The sequence below is a fragment of the Topomyia yanbarensis genome, chromosome 1, assembly GCF_030247195.1.
Source record: "Topomyia yanbarensis strain Yona2022 chromosome 1, ASM3024719v1, whole genome shotgun sequence".
Classification (NCBI taxonomy): Eukaryota; Metazoa; Arthropoda; class Insecta; order Diptera; family Culicidae; genus Topomyia; species Topomyia yanbarensis.
In genome coordinates, this window is record NC_080670.1 from 6,876,879 (window position 1) to 6,889,189 (window position 12,311).

Consider the following 12,311-nt stretch of genomic DNA (forward strand, 5'->3'; position numbering starts at 1 on the left):
AGTTTAATTTAATGTATTTTAATTCAATTTAATCTATACTTGGGAATTAACGAAAAACAGATCGGAACAGAAGGAAGGTGTGGGCTAGTGATAATTCTACCCGGCTACCAGGAGATTAACTGGCTAACATTACGTTTTAAGAATTACGTAACGGCGAATAACGATAAAATATCTAGAAACGATATGATTTTTACAGAAGACAAACTAGCAAATTGAAAAGCAATAAATAATCGCGAAATATTTTATTTAGAGTAGTATACTACCGGAGAATCGGAAATAATTTTAAGCGGCCCAAAATAAGTATTAACTAAATTGAAAACCTTACTGTGTATGCGGACATAGATAAGAAAAATAATAAGACATTAATATAAACTACTGGAACGTCTAAAGGTGCAGAAAATGAATTGGAGAGTTCTATTTTACTGGTTTTTACGACATGATAGCATGAACCTGGATCGATTTTTAGCTTCCACCGACTGAGACTGGGTTTGTCCGGAGTAAGATAATACTGTTGTCAGCCTCTCTAGTAGCCACCAGCCCCTATATGACAGGAGGCCTGCAAAATCGAAAAGTCGAAAGTTATCGAAATACTCAAATTGCTTCTCCCTCAGCAAACAAATCGGATTATCCCCCTCCAACAGCGCCGACAGCTTTAATATTCATACGACCCCGCATGGCGTATCGAATGTTGTTCCCTCGAAACCACTGCGCCAAATTTGGAAGGACCCTTAACGGACCAAAAATGGATTTACGATGAAACTCGGACTCTGTCAGTTCCAGTACCTGAAGGTTGCAGGCATCGAAACTCTTCTACGACCAGTTGATCTCGGTTCGGTATGTTATGGTCTGGGACGAGAACAACGAAACGAAATAAAAAACGTGTTTAATCCACCTAACAGTGTGATGAGACATTTCTTATAACTCTTATCACTCTTCGGATATTATATCGTTTGAGAGCATTTAGAACTTGATGCTTCGCGATGTTTTTGATAACACATACTACATGGGATAGTGGCAGGACTCAGAGAATCGCTCAAATCAGCATAGGACAACATTAGTGCTAGAAATCTCAAACCAAATCAATGGGAAAGCGAAAAAATGGCCAATAAAATAGACATACCAACGAATTATTGTTAATGCTCTGTTAATAAAGTATCTATATTGTGGTGGGAAAACTGAATTTTCCTAAAGGGGTTATATATTGTACTGAAACAAAAAAAAACAATTTTTTTTGAATCGATTTGAAGTTTATATTTTACTCAAATTTCCAACGCGACTGAGAACTAAGAAATCAACGCGTTTTCTTGAAAAGGGCGATACTAGCAGTGATACCATTCAAAGAAAATCAACGGTGAATATTTCCAGACTTGGTTTTATTTCCTATTTAAGAACTATTGTGTTTTTTACATCCTAGATTGCATGATTCAGTGATCGAAACCCAAAACTTCATAAAGTATTTGAAATTATTAAATTAAAATTTGTTTTTGCTACTGAAATTGACAAAATAATAGTATCGCCCTTTTGGTGATTGTTTACTTTTTCGGTCCCAACTTTCAGCATTGAAGTATCTCCCTTACGTTTTTTTACAATAACTACCGTTCTACACCACCGATTTTGTCCGTGTTTTTTTAATAGCGATCATTGTTACTATTTACAGCTGGTATCAGCTTAATAATCCTAAAAAAATACGAAAATAACAGTTTCGCCTCTAAACTGCTAGCAAAAAAAAGTATCGCCCTGTTTGTTTGCATGGAGCGTGGAGGGCGAAACTTTAAATAAACAAACAAAAATACAGTTTCGCCCGTTGTATTTTTTGCTGCAGTTTAAGAAAGCAATATCGTAGAATCAAAATTTTTAGGTTAATTTGTTGCGTTTCAAAACCCTCATTCGCATGTATGAAAAAAGCCCTATGTTTACATTTGTAAGTATCGCCCTATTCACAAAAAAGCGTTGAAATGAAATCGCAGCTCCTGATATCACGCTATCTCTGAAGTGCAAAATATCTCCCACACGAAGAATCTTATCTTTTCAGAAGAAAGAACATTTGTTTACATAGTTTCAAATTTTACTTCGACATCGACTTTTTATTATCGCTAATCCTAATGCCAAAGAACAAATAAAAACCTCACGAAAACGAACCGTTTGGGAAAATCATCATCATTACTGGAATTTTCATTTTCACGAAACTTTTCGATAACCTCCGTCACTTGCGTTACTGCACTGGGTGCACAGTGCTCTGAAAATCTAGCGAAATCGTCTTAGGGCACCAGTGGGTCTGTAAAGAATGCTAAAAATTAATTTCTATTCCATAATTTTCAGTTCAGCTCACCGCAAGCCATGAAAAATAGACGTTGTGAAGCGATGGTCACTATTTATTAAAAAATCACGGTTAAATAAAAAATAAAACTATTAAAAAATTTCAAATAGTTTATAATTTTCACAAACTTATTAGGAAAAATTGTTTAATAAGCTTTCGTAATATTGTGTAGGAAAAAATCTGAAAATTTGAAAATAAATGTGAGGATTATGATTGATTACAGAACTCTGGAATTTTCTATTGGAATGTTTTCAGGCAGGAATTTGACATTGATGCTATTAGACAACTGTGAAATCAAGACCAATAGATCAGTTACATATCAGGACCCCATTCCGACAATTTATCAAAAGTCTTCATGACGTTTACAACAACAGGTTATCAATCTACGGATCAGATAATTGTTATTGTAATATTGAATTAAATCAGTCTGCATCAATAAATTTTCAACTTCAATCCAATATTTTTTTTTGGGTGTGGTGGGGGGGGGAGGGTTGTATGGTGTACCCCAAAACCTTCTCTTGGCTACGCCGTTGCTTGGAGTTATTTATTTCGCTTTTCATTTCCCGATATGTTTCAGATCGATCCGATAGTTATAAGTTAGAAATATTGCAGTCAGAAGGTTCGCACAAATGAACATTTTAGTACTGATAAGTTATCAAGTTCCTTCCAGACAACTTGGAAGTGTTCGGTGATTATTTCTAGCGGTTGTAGATAGTAAAATAAATACAAAATTCGTTTTATCGAAATAATGTTTGGCTTAATTCAATGGATTATTACTATACTGAACAATAAATAGGCGACAAAGAGTAATCCACAAACAACAAGCCATAACTTTTAAAGTATTCAAAATAGATATTTGAAGTCTTCAGTAAAGTTATTCGCAAAAGTAAGTGCTACAAATTTGCTGAAGGCATCATTTCGATATAATCACTTCCAAGAAAATTTGTGAAAATATCTCACTCATAGGGGGATTAATCAGCAAAAGCACAATACCAAAAGAAAGGGCATATTACCTCCATTAAATTCTCCGAAGATACTATTGACCTAAAATAAGCCGTTTTGGCGTTAATAATAGATTACATGTTTTTGGTCATATTTCTGGCAATAGGAAATGATAAAAATCTATCGTCCGCATTTAATGTTAAATATCTCTTTTGATAATAGTCCGATTTCAACCATCTATAGCTTGTTCGAAAGGTATTCGTTAAAGCTGTCTAAAAACATATAAATTGTTAATCTATGTTGTCAATTTCGGCAGATAATTTAAAAAAACTGCGAAAAACGCCATTTTTACGCATTCAAACATTCATATCTTAAAAACTAAACATCAGAATCAAAAACAAATTAATAGCGTTCATACTGTTTTTTAGTTCTTTCATTTAAAATTGGTTTGGATAAGATCGGTTCAGCCATTGCTGAGAAACACGAATGAGAATTTGTCCGTTACATACACACACACACAGACACACACACACACACAGACATTGTCCCAAATCGTCGAGCTGAGTCGATTGGTATATAAGACTCGGCCCTCCGGGCCTCGGAAAAAATCTTGAAAGTTTGAGCGAATTCTATACATTTCTTTTATAAGAAATGTAAAAACGACACTGCTTTCACGACGTCGTCGACGGTCGTCGAGCCGGATTGCCATAAATGGTACGAAACTGGCATACATATCTGTCGAATGGGTATAGCGTGGTGCATGCCTTTCGTTGACGTTTGTATTTGCAGATTAATTGAATTTGATCTCTGTGCAGCCAACTGGTTGGGGTTGAAATAGATACCAAAGGCTAGAACAGGATTTTCGTTTGCTCTTTTTGTTCTATCAGTCAAAAGGTTTTAATAGTTAGATATACTTGTTTACCTGCACCACAGACGCTTCAGATCATTCTGTTCTAGTTTTTATGTATCTACTGTGGTTGTGAACGATTAAATTTCTTTATATGGTGCTCGACCGGCTGTTGAGGATTTCCTAGCGTAAAAAATTCATTCGTAGCTAATGTGTCTACGATATAAGTCATGTTTGGAAGTCAACATGCAGAAGTTACAAAAAAATAAAAGCAACAGAAGTTTACTCGTCGCAGACTTCTTTTGGTCGGTGTTAAGTCAGACCGGACTAAGTCGCAAAACATTAAAAAATGAGAAAATGATAGCACTGGATAAAAAATTTCGTCAGCTACATTCGACTTTTGCCAGATTTGAAATATGTAATAATATACAAGAAAAATGGATAAAATAAATTTCTAATTATACTGTAAGGGATGCTGCGATCCTAACTTTAAACTCGTTTTTCTCGAAATCAATATTTTGTCACTTAGTCCGGTCTGACTTAACACCGACCTTTTGTCGTTTTTCATTGATTGCACTGGCGTTGCATTTTCTAGCAGAAGAGCAGGCCACTAGACGTGTTTCATTCCCACTTCTGCTAGAAAGTGCAAAACCAGTGCAATCCACTGCCCCGGGGTTTTTCAATGAAAAACGACATTAGTACATGATCATATACTATAGGTACCTGAATTATTAGTCCTAGTAATACTAGTTTACTTGCAAAAACAAGTATTTAAGGTTCAATACTCCCTAATTAGTCTAATGGAAATTTGTCGCTGCTTAATGGTTCATACACAAATTGATTATTAGTTAGTATCATTCACAATCTACTAGCAACATTTATTTATTGCCTTTAGCTATAAATCTATGAGAATGTTATTTGAACAATGAAACAGACGGTTAACGTCACAAGTGGACAACCTTAACAATTGTTCTTCCTCAGATTTTCTTTCTACGCGAAGACAAAGGCGCCAACACGATAAAAACTGCTCGTATCATATATGATCGAAAGCTTTTAGCTTTATTCGTGCAGTGCTTCAGTGGGTCCATCTAGTTGTGAAAACCAACCACCACATACCGTTACACTGTTATCAAGTTACATCCAATTTTGAGTATAATGTGCTATACACTTCTGATTCTCTAGTATTGTTCATTGTGATATAGCCTTTGATTATTTCATTAAAAATTTATATTTCGATAATGAAAAAAGTTGTTTACACTAGATGTTCGTTCAACACGATGTTCTCGAAATTATGTGGTTTACACGTCAGTTGAGTAAATCTCAACTTAAAAGTGCTTTCTGGTTGTATAGAATGAATAAGAAAAAAATATATTTGATTGCCCGATGAAAAAAGTGTCAATGCTGAAATGTTACTTTGAATTTAAGATGATGACAAATTCGATTTTACATATTGATCTATTGGAAATTATTCTAACTAAAAATCGGTATTACAACTAATGTAGTTTTGACGTAACTGGGAAACTGCAAAGGCTTTGCCTTCAGTAATTGTAAGAAACCCTAGTATAAACTGCAACTATTGCAAGAAATTCCACTATTGCGGGTCCACAGTTCACTGATGCCCCCCCCCCCGCATCTTTGCTAAAGGATCGAAATTGCCTAGAAATGCCTTAAATGCATCTTGTATTTTGGAATAAATTCCAATTTATTAATAAATATCGTTAATTTCAATTCCCAGCTCCAGACTAAACTTCAATCGTTAACACGTACTTCGTAACATAATACAAGCGCACCCTGCTTTATTGTCTTTGTTCCGACCAACAACGAAAAGTAAATCCTAACTCTACTGCTGGTTGATGCCGCCTAGAGGCACCCATCCGGAATACAAACGACCGGCAAATCGGTTACAGCATTCTTCGGCTCATCTGTGACCTGACGTTTCGTTGCCATCGAGGTTCTAAACCGTGCGCGCTGAGTGGGATAGAAGATGTGGAAGCGACAAAATTACAATCCTAATTAGCATTCTCTACGCATTACGCCCCCTCGCTTACTTCCTAGGAAAATGAGAGCAAACGAAGAAGGTGTCGCTGCTGACACCATCGTACCGCGGGTATTGTGAATTACAGTAGGCACGGAGAAATGTTTTTTCATTTGATTACCCCCACACAGGCTAATAAGTAAAAAGAGATCGTCGAGATGAGGTAACTTTTTCGTATGTTCCATCCCCTGTCTGTCGACAAGCGGGGTACAGACACAGCCTTATTCGGATTGTACTTTTGAATAGCGAGTGTGAATAATGAAACGGAGCTGTCTCTACCGATCGTCAGTCATATAGATTCAAGCGGGTGAGTAATGGGATTTTTGAAGGCCTCTTTTCTATCACAGATTAACCGCGTAGGTCAGTGTCATTACTGCGGATCTAACGATTATTATGAATGAGGTATCCTCACCACTTTTTATAAAACTAAATTCACTGCCAAACTATAACGAGTTTGGCAGTGGATTTAGTTTTATAAAAAAATAAACGTTGGGGGACTTCAGATGTTCAATGCATTGTTACAGCGCTGACCTAAATGGTTGCACAAGTGTACGAAACCCGTTCGGTAAAGTGAGAAATTTTCTCGATTGATATCCTATGTGACTAAGTATCTTCCTTTTGGTTCTTAGTAACCTAGAAAATGTTAAAAAATTATTGGTAAGCTTTCATATGCCTCAGTTTACCTGGCCCAGAGCAGAAGCAAAAAAAGACTCTGTGATAGCTATCAATAAACCAAGCAATCAATTTCTACTGCTTTGTTATTTATCCACGGCACAAACAGTACAGTATCGTTCTTCCAACTGAGCAGTGAAATCTGAAAACCACAGAAATGAAACGTGCCTCTAGTACGAGAATTGCCATTGCAACTAACTTTAAACATTTTTGAATTAGGCCAAATGTGCGCTTGGTGGGACAGTTTCTAAAAGTGATAACGGCGATAATCCTCACGGGAGTGGCAACATCGTTGGTACTGCCAACGTTTAGATTAGTTTAACGGAGGCTGGAAGCGTCGTTGTAAAGAATTTCATGTAACACAACATCGAATACAACAATGTTTGCGCCAAGATTCCCGTGTATATCTATGTTGATGAAATCAAGGTACGTCGAAATCCATTAGTTCCATTGGTCCATCCATTAGTTGAAGAAACTTTTTCCCATGTATTTCCAACAGTTCATGTTGTGAGAATCCAGATGAAGAAACATTTACCTTCTTACCTGGCTTTGTTAGCAAGTCACACATAATTAAGCAACGCTGATCACAAACTCATATCAGATCCCTACGTATCCTATACATACATATACATATACAGGCGTGACTTAAGCCCTCAACTAATTATTTCGGCATACATTGAATAATAGGAAACAATTCGAATGTCGCTTATGGGATATTCTAAAAAATAATTTGTTATTTTCTTCATGTTAACACAAATGAAAGATCGTTGAATTTTTTTAATGAATAGGAAAAATAGGGAATGTAATTGGATACTTTCGGTAAAATAGGGAACGTGATTGGATACGTTCAACGGGAGATATATTTGTTAATCTTCTAATGCCACCATTCGACCAAATGGCATTCGCCTAAATGACATTCGGCCAAATGTCATTCGGCCAAATGACACATTAGGCCAAACGATACATTCGCTAAATGACACATTCGGTCAAATGACACATTTGGCCAATGCCATATTCGGCCAAATGACACATTCGGCCAATTGGTCCTTTCTGTCATGTAGCAGTCGACCAATTGATTGGACACCGAAATAACATTTAAGCAGAATACTGGTTGAGTTTATGAAATTTTAATCTACTTTTCGATGCGATGTGACAGATGATAATAAAACCCTCATCATTTTACTCTCGTTCCATGTGTTCCATTAACTTTAGCAACATAGCGTTACTTGACTAAATGGTCTACTCACTGGTACCGCCTAAGAACGGAATCTCTAACTATTCGACGTTCCACCTCGTAGTTTTCGGTCTCATGACCTGAACCGTTTAAAAAATCGAGGCAAATCTGTAAGTCAAAAAATGGCACGCTCACTAACTCCACCTAGTAACAGAATCTCCAACTATGTTACTATGTTTTAATTACCGCAAGGTTCTACTGTATCGATTTTGTTGGCTATTTTCGGCAAATTTGAGACTAAGAGAAACGAAAGCAATGAAATTGAAAGACGGATAGGTATTCTAGAGCGAATCAGTTATAAACTTAGAACGGAAAACTAGAACTAGGCAGGCTCATATGGGCATGATCGAAAGGAAATGTGAAGAATTCTTTGCCTTATGCAGAGTAGGAGTTGGGCGTTGCACCCAAGTCTACCGCATGGTCTATGGTAGAACATAACTCATCATCATGTTTCACCGCCGACGCCGGCGGTGAAACATGATGATGAGTTATGTTCTACCATAGACCATGCGGTAGACTTGGGTGCAACGCCCAACTCCTACTCTGCATAAGGCAAAGAATTCTTCACATTTCCTTTCGATCATGCCCATATGAGCCTGCCTAGTTCTAGTTTTCCGTTCTAAGTTTATAACTGATTCGCTCTAGAATACCTATCCGTCTTTCAATTTCATTGCTTTCGTTTCTCTTAGTCTCAAATTTGCCGAAAATAGCCAACAAAATCGATACAGAATCTCCAACTATTCAGCATACAATCTAGTAGATCCTCTGAACAACTTCATCGAAGAAACAGATAGGCTAAACAAATCAGAAACTTAAGATATAGTCGATCGAAAAATTTCAGAATTCACACAAAAGGTCATAGCTTACTGCCCAAGTTTGCAGCGGTGCTCCAAATAATCAGGATCAAGCGATTTTCTAAGGACAAGCGATAAAAATATCTGAACTTTGCGTTTCGTTGTGACGATGATTTTGACGAATTTCACACTGACTTCATTATGTTTACCTGTTGATTATCTTATAAGAGTTACTTAGGTAATGGTATGTAGGAATTCATACCAATCTGACCCATATAAAAACCCTCAACAGCATGACAGCCACCATTGCCGACCGTCCCATCTTCATTTTTCACGGGAAACGATAATGGATAAGATAGACGGGAAGTGTTGATTCTTCACCTACTTAACGGAGGGTTTACGACTCAGATTCATTCACAGCTGTTACGGAGTTGGAGGTTAAGGAGGCTATAAGGTCTAGGATTCACTCAAAGCAAACGATCATGTAGTTGTTTAGTTAGTCTTAGAGTGTACGATCACCCGGAAAGGGAAAGACCTTGTTTAGTTTTTAAGGGTTTATTAAACTCTGGGTAGCCGGCTACCGAGAGCATCCCATGTTTTCTAATCAAAGGCACTTTGAGTTCCAAGCAGCCGGCCTTGGAGGTCTGTATAATTGACTGGATCACTATTTATTGCGACAGTATTTAGACAGATTTCGTTATTTCTTCTCTAAGACGTACTTATTCGGATGAAAATTGCTGATTGATAATATGTAATATAGACAAATAATTATGAAAGCGCGAAATATTCTAAATCAAGGAAAATATTTCCTATTCCTCGTATCGGATTAATTGTAAAATACAGTACAATACAAGCGACAATAAAGACCATTGAACGGAAATACAAGGTATTGATAACCTGAAGCACAGTCATGTTAGCAATAACGGATCTTGAAATTATATTCATAAATACATAGGCAAATTTACAGCATCTATCGACCCGTGATCATCTATACTAGTCAGATTAAACTGATCATCAGATCTGGACTGATCTCCGATCGACAATTCATTTTAACGGTAGTGTAGTCAAACCAAGATCCGTTCGCACTCTCTCATTCTGCTACTATCGGCAAAAGGAAGGATCCATGGTCCGGGAAGGATCCTTGATCTTGGAAGGATCCTTGATTATTCAAGAACTTGGAGTTCAAATATTCTTCATCATCAAGTTCATATATTCTTGAAGCTGAAACTCAAAGCTCTTTAATTCTTGATGAACCCTTGCCCATTTATCCTGGAAGCGAGGTATTTGACCCTCGATCATGACCCCAGAATGCTTAACCCTTGATCAGTACCGTTTTCACGCATGGGTACGGTGGGGCAGGGGCCCCAGGGTTTTGAGTGCACCGGCGTTTTGGGAATCCCGCGATGAGGATAGCCATAAAATCATGCTAGCCGTCGGCACTGCTGACGCTACGAAAACTTAAAAAAGGATTATTTATTTTGAAGGAGGTTTTGATGAGCATTCTTGGTGTACTATTCCGATCACAAGTAGAACATTCCTGAGCTACATGGTTACATCCAAAACTTTAGTATAAGAATAAATGTCTTTTGCAAGTTGGAAATGAATTGTATTCAGTTTCATCACATCAGGAACGTGGTACTGCTCACGGTCGATATGTCAAGAATAATACTATTGTAAAACCCATAATTTAAAAAATAAAGCTTATGTTCAAGGCCAGCTGGGGTGGTTTAATATTGAGGAATTCGAACGGTTGTCTCAGACAACAAACAGCAAAACGAATGCCTAACATTTCGGCCCTTAGTATTGACCTTTTTCAAGGGAAATATGGTTTTCGTTTCTTGTTGAGTTGTCACAAAGTCTGACAACGACAACTTACAAAAAAACGAATTAAAAAGGTCAACCCAGGAGTCCTACACCAAAGGCCGAAACACCGGGCAGCAACCAACAGATATATTTTTAATTAATTATATTGCCATCTCGTTACTTGATTTTCGTAGATTGTCGTGGTATTATGTAAGCCCAATCATAATGCATTCCGATTTCAATTAGCTCAGCCCGAAGTAAATACATTGATTTGAGCGGCATGGATGTAGTTTATATCGTATGTGCTTCTATTATACTGAATGTCACTTAGATTTGGAGGTAAAAGCCGTCCACCAAACTATTGTACTACGTAGAAACCATCGATAGAAATTAATTCGTAATTCAAATTTAAAAAAAAATTAGTTTATGATATATAAAAGTTTTGAACATTTGTTCTCTATAAACGCATATAGAATTTCTTCTTCTTAAGACTCACATAAACTTTTACACCGTAGCATCTTTAACTTCTTCTTTAGCTTTTTTAGCAGCTGCTTCGAAATTAAAGTAAGTTTGGTATATTGCAGTTTTTGGACACAGCCTAGATATTAATGGCACTATTTAACTCCAAAACTGATTTCACATAACGTCACGATGCCAAATCTTACTAAAACACCGTAGAACCACAGTCTTGTCTAAAAAAGGCAGTCGACGTTTTTGTATACACTTTTTATGGTGAGTTTCCTGGATCACAATCCCGGTTGTGATATGAATCTGACCTTTGCTACAACTGCAGATTGCTTGCCAAATCAGCAATGTTCCTGGTCAATGTTTAATTATTTCTTGTTTGTATATTTCTGTGACATTAAGTGAGACATCAGGAACTGCATTTCCTCGAGTCGTTTCCATGTTCACGATGAAATAATATCGGATTCTTGCGATGTGCGAGCTGAGTTTTCTTACGTTTGATTGGTTGAATTTTCTGGTTGTGTTCAACAAAGAATTTTCATCAAATTTACACCAAATTAACATTACGCGTAATACTGTATTTCAACGAAATTTGGTTATACTGCGTCGTTCACACAGGGGCTTGTGGTGTATTTTGGTAGTGGAAGGGATTAGGAGTGAGAATCCTAATGATGAATCAGTATAGACAATCACGTATTGTCCTTGTATTTTGTCCGCATTGAATGTATCAAAAAGTGTGAGACCTCAACAATATACTTCCAAACTAGTAATTTTCGACAATCTGTCAATAATTGGTTACGCATTGGTTACGAAAATAACCTTAAGTACGAAGAATTCTTTCTTGCCCTGAGCATGGAGTTAGAATGGTAAATTTACTTCAAATTTGTTCAAAACCATTGTTCCTTTCTCTTGGCCAAGAAACTCTTCATCCTCAAACAACGCAATATAACTACGGAGGTCAAATTACTGGTGTCAATTCTGTCAGTATACTTGTAACTGCACATTTCAAGCTATTAGGGGACACTCATCACATATTCCTAACCTTCAAATATTATGTTGTTCTACAAAATGTCACATTTTGAAACCCTTCAAATAAAACGCGATCTGTGATATCACGCTTGATCATATTCTTCGAATGCGTCAGTTACACTATAGGGGCTTCTCGGTTCAATAGTGCTCCGAGTGGTTAAGATTCCTTGATT